Consider the following 5,930-nt stretch of genomic DNA (forward strand, 5'->3'; position numbering starts at 1 on the left):
ATATTTTGCGCCATACTTACCCTAACAGCTGTTATATTCAACAACCAGAGATAATCCGCTCATTTTATCAAAACTTACTGCGTTTTGCTTTCAAACGCGATGGTGTTCTATCTACGTTAGCGACTTATTCTTTTTATAATTTGTGCAGCCTCAACTCTGTGCAGCCTCAATACCATGCTAAAAATTTAGTTGAAAGTAACATAACAAATGCCTGTAAATATGTTGACTGTAATCAGTACTTGTGTAATGTGGATGTGGTTAAAATGCTGTGCAAGAAGCTATGTTTAAATAAATCTACTGGCCATGATAAGATTTCTGCTGAACATATTCTCTATTCTCATCCTGTAATTTTCCTGTATCTCAGTCTCTTCTTCAATATGTGTATTTTTCATGGATTTGTGCCTAACAATTTCATGTATACTGTGATTTTGCCTATGGTAAAAAGTAACAAAGGAGACATTACTAGCACTGCCAACTATAGACCAATTGCAATTGCTACAATCATATCAAAGATTTTTGAGTATTTTATTCTTCATTGTATCGAGCCACTGTTGAGTAGTTCTGACAACCAATTTGGTTTTAAGGCTAAGCATAGCACAGATATGTGTGTTTACCTGCTAAAGCAGACCATTTCTCAGTATGTTAAGCATGGAACCCCTGTGTATTCTGTATTTTTAGACTCGTCCAAAGCGTTTGACAGAGTGAATCACTCTTTGCTGTTTTCAAAGCTGATTGAACGGTCTGTTCCCATATTGTTTGTACGTCTATTGTTATTCTGGTACGCCAATCAATGTATGACAGTAAAGTGGGGAGGTCAATTCTCCCAGCCATTCCATGTGTCTAATGGGGTGAGACAGGGTGGTGTATTAAGTCCATATTTTTTTGCTTTGTACATGAATGATTTGTCGTGTGAGCTGAATAACCTTGCCGTAGGATGCTATGTTAGGAATTCCTGCCTTAATCACATTATTTATGCAGATGATGTATGTTGTTTTGCACCCAGTATTAAGGGCCTGCAAAGAATTATTGATGTGTGCCAGCAGTATGCTATGTTGCATGACATTATATTTAATTGTAATAAAACTGTTGGAGTTATGTTCAAAACTAAGTTCTTAAAACTTGATTTCCAACCGTTTGTTTATCTGGGTGATGAATGTATTCGTTTTGAAACGACAGTAAAGTACTTGGGCATTGTGATTAACAACATGCTGTCTGATGATGAAGACATGAAAAGACAGCTCCGGTCACTTTACTGCTCTGGCAATATGCTGAGAGCAAGATTCTCCAGGTGTTCTACCACTGTCAAAAACGTATTATTTCGATCCTACTGTATGCCAATGTATGGATCTCAGCTGTGGTGTAAATATTTTTCTTACAGTATCAATCGTCTACGTGTAGCGTATAATAACAGCTATAGAATTACATTTCATCTTCCGAGACGTATAAGTATAAGCTCTGTGATGGTAACTAACAAAATTACGACGTTTCATGCTCTCCTTCGTAAAAGTATATATAAATTTACTGATCGCTGCTTTAACACATCGAATACGTGGATTCAGCATTTGATGAATTCCGAGTGTTATCATCAATCTGCTTTCTTCCAGCATCGTGAACGTGCTCTCCAGCCTGAAACTTGTGCTTAATATTTGTGTAGTACCGATAGCTGCTAGGCCTACTCGATTTCTGTGTGGTGTTGTATTTCGTTTTCTTTGTGTGTTTGTATCCTATGGACCAATTCTACTTGTGTCTGAAACAAAATCCAAATAAATAAATAAATAAATAATTATTCTATCTTGCTCAGATGGATAACGTTAACTGATAAGCAAAACATACGAAGGCTTTCTCTTCGTAGGTTGAAAATTAGCGAGATGTTTAACTGGACGTTTCACTTAACTCGACGGCTTTTTCGATATCCCTTCAGCTGTCGAGTTAGGCAGTTTTTATTACATTACCACTACTTCTGCATTATCGTCTGCCCCGATAGCTCAGTTGATTAGGCACCAGAATTTTTGAGTCAAAAATTTGCAAGATTAAGCGACGCTGGTTTGACTCTCGTGGTGTGCGCTTGAGCACCGCAGTTCAAGGACAGCTCTCCATTCAGTGCCACCTGATGGATAATGTAATTTACAGACAGCAACACTACTTCAACATTCAGAAACAAACGAAAGCCTCTGCAGTCTACAAGTATGCGAAACTTTCAGAGTTAAGCTTTCAAAGATGCTTTCTCAGTCCGAAAATAATAATTCCTCAATCAATCAAGTCTTATTCTTATTCTGTTAACGAATCAATGTTTTTACGTTACATTGTAGCTAAGTTGTAGTGTGGCAGCACTTGGCGAACCACGAGCTTCTCCTGCAACACTCTAGCGTACGTATTATAGTCAGTTTCACACAGAAGTCACTTTACTTAGGTATAAAAACGCAGTTCAATATTGCAATGACACAACAAGTATTTAAGACAACTTTGAAAAGATTCCAATATAACCTTAGTATTTATTTACTGTACGTACTGAAACGATAAACTTTCAGTGAAGTTCTCATTGGTTGTTAAACATGTTCAATCATTTCAAAAATTTCTTGTTTTTGATTTCAACTGAGAATTTAAAAACTATTACGCTTTAATAAATCTTTTAGCTTTTATTTTGTGCAGAAGTGTTTTATTGATTATCGAAAGGCTGCTTCTAATAGAGGTGTTAAAGGCGCATAGATTATGGATATTCTTCATCTGCAAAAAAGTTAACTGTCATAAACCACATTAAATTAATTATTACATTTAAACATATTACATTTGTAATTTGTTTACATCTACATTTAATTATTACATTTATTTACACTTAATTTACATTTATTGATTACATTTAAACATATTACATTTCTAGTTTGTTTTCATTCAATGACTTCAACAATAATTTTTTTTTACAAAAGCGAGATCTATAAGCACCGAGTGGTGTCATAGAAACGTTCAAAAGTTTTTACAAATGTATTGTTTGGAAAAAAGTATCCTATTAAAATGTACAGAAGGCTATATTCAGCATTTAAGAATATCGTTACACAGTCATCTTTTAAGATCATTTTTTGATGTTTAACATCCACAGACTTGATAACTTATGGAAAAGGATCCGTGGCAAAAAGAAACAATTTAGCCGTACTAAAAGATATCATTATAGATAAATTAATTTATTGTTTGTTATGAAATAGAAAATTAACAATATGGCATAAGCAGCAGATTCTATTCAATGATTTTAATTTTTTGGTGAAGCTGATATTTTGTTCACCTTCCGTTTAGAATGCTTCAACCCAGGTCGATAGATGACATATTTTTGTTACTGAACAATATGGTTATTCTTCATAGCAAAATATCCAAGTGCTATTCTCAGTATTAATAGCAAGATTACATAATTATGGATATGGAGATTTTATTGCAAATATTAATGCAGTAAGAATAATTGTCTAACAAATACTTACCTTCCTCGACGTTGGGATCTACCTCAATGAAACAACGTACTGATGAATGGCTTAAAAAGCTGTTGATACATATCGCACCTCCTGGGCATGGATTAGGTGTGCATCCTTGCCCATCTAAAGAAAACGTATAATAACGATTACCTTTTGTCTGCAATAGATCGAATGTTGCTTTTAGCAGCGTGATCGTTGTTTACGTCAAGAATTACGTCGTCATCCTTGATTATTTCATAAATATGTATGAACTTTATTTTTCTAATAGCGTTTTTTCAATAGCTTTATAGAGACAGCTTCCTAATTATGTGCAAATGACTTGTCATGTGGAGGTAGAGACTATAGGTGCTTGTGAAATAACTTCAGTATAATGTAAGGAGTCTACATCACAGCACTAAGCAAGCAGTTATTTTAGTCATTCTAAGTTCTTATAAGGATGTATAAAAACAATTGGCATATTATACATGATGTCATCTCAAGCAAAACTTTCTACACTGCACAGATACATAACCCACCATACCCTGATGAGTGTTCAACGCATTATAGGCCTGCGTCGGAAGTGAAGGGATTTTATCACTAAAGTTAGAATAAATCATAAGTGAAATTTAATTTAAGATAATGCTAGACCATGTGATGTTATAAGCTATCTGGTCAGTGTTGTCAAACTGTTCGAAAAATTGCTCACCGAAATGAAACAAAAATGAAACAAATTTCTTTGAAAAAAAATATTTCTACAGAAAGTTAAAATAAAGAAAAATAACACAAACAAATGTTTTTTGTGTAAATAAAATATTTTTTTATGCAGTGTTGTTATTGTTTCGTTTCTGTCAGTTTTTATTTCTGTTTTGAACATTTCTCATTTTAAACAAGGATCAAAGATTATTTTTGTCTTCAAAGATTAGTGTGAGTTTTGACTTTCTTTCAGGTTAAAACAAAGCAACGAAATTCCTTTTGTGTCGAAACACAAAACAGGAAATTTTTACTGAAAAATTAAAGAAAATGCTTTGAAAGTTCGAATTAACTTTGTTTCAAACACTTATATTTTGCATACATGTTTTTGAGCTAAAATAAAAAACTGAGTTTAACAACCTACCAACACTAATGTGATAAATAACTTACTGATACTCGAAACACAGAATAGAAGAGCCACAAAAAGGACCAATGCCGTTGTTCTTTTCATCTAGAAATATGTAAAAACTGTTTATGGAAAAGTCTTGACAGCTAATGTGGAGGCGACACCGGTACGGCTAGCGAAACACAATTCTAGCTGTTTTCCTGTAGGCTATAGTGAGTAGTCAGGTAGTGCTGACGCCAGGAAGATCGCTTCTTCTCAAGACTGTTAGACTTTGTCATTGAAAGCAAACTACAGATCAATATCAACATTACAAAATGAAATGAAACTTATATAATGTACACTTACTTTTTTATTAAGCTCGTACAAAGAGATGTTTTCCGAAGAATATTTTTTAAATCTGAAAGCTCCAAGTTTTCAGCTTACTTTTATAATCTCTATAAACAAGTAATATGACGACGCTAAAATGACTTTAAACCACTTATTTTTCAAAACAAAATGCGGAAAGAAACAAAGGAAACTTATGGTTTTAGGATGTTTGCGCATAGAAAGTTCGTGCAGGCAAATGGAAATGGTAAAAATCCCCTTTACGCCATCTGTCTTAAGCAGTATTTTAAATTGTTCAAATTGTTTTGATATTGCTCTCAAATGATGCATTGAAGCTGTTGCGAAAGGTGTTTTTTTGCAGTCATGGAAGCAAAACAGTTCCCTATAAGCCAAAGGTCTCAAACTCAAATCGTTCAGAAGGCCAAATGAATATTTGTAAATTAACTTGAGGGCCGTAATACGTTTTTCATTGCGGAAATTTAAACCTGTCTCTCTGGCCCGTTCCGCCATTCTAAAGTTTGTGAAAGGGTCCAAAGCATAATTTTTGATCCACACACTCTTTCAACAGGTATCTCGACTTCCAGCCTGGCCCCTGTGACCTAAGCTGGTGAAACTCTTCCTGGGTGCATCGCCACCTCAAAATCACTCTACTCCCGGTCTCCGCGAGTGTGGTAGGCCAGTAGCCTACTTTAACGTTTCTGACTTGGCTGAGGTTATTATGCTCTTCTCGCCGTGTCAATTCTTTTGTAGCCTACCCGTGAGTTGTCGATGCTTATAACACAGCAAAAACGCACCAAGAGCGTAATATTGCTGAAAAAGTAATAGTAGCCCAGTAAGAACAAGTGAAAGACAAAACAATGTAAAAAATTCAAACCGAAGACCTTGAACCAAGAGAGCAAAGTTCTTGAAGAACTGAATGCCTTAAATAAGCTGTCAAGGTTGCTATTGCTATAAAGACACAAGAAATGAATAAGCAATGTGTTTAAGATGTTACAGTGTGGGTTTCTCGCACATAGTTGCCTAGTAGCCTATATAGATGCTATCATTTATTAAAAGTCCTGTAAAGTTAGATTTGC

At 34.7% G+C, this 5,930-nt stretch overlaps 1 long non-coding RNA gene across 1 annotated transcript; it reads right to left on the reverse strand.

Moving 5' to 3' along the window:
- Positions 1 to 2,384: 2,384 nt before the first annotated feature.
- LOC145778252 (uncharacterized) lies at positions 2,385 to 5,014 on the reverse strand. Its single transcript, XR_014290430.1, has 4 exons — positions 4,876 to 5,014; positions 4,575 to 4,635; positions 3,465 to 3,578; positions 2,385 to 2,724 (listed from the first exon to the last, which is right to left on the reverse strand). It is a non-coding gene; the product is annotated as an uncharacterized LOC145778252 (long non-coding RNA).
- Between the last annotated feature and the right edge of the window lie 916 nt (positions 5,015 to 5,930).

The sequence above is a fragment of the Aplidium turbinatum genome, chromosome 1 (assembly GCF_918807975.1).
Source record: "Aplidium turbinatum chromosome 1, kaAplTurb1.1, whole genome shotgun sequence".
Lineage (NCBI taxonomy): Eukaryota > Metazoa > Chordata > Ascidiacea > Aplousobranchia > Polyclinidae > Aplidium > Aplidium turbinatum.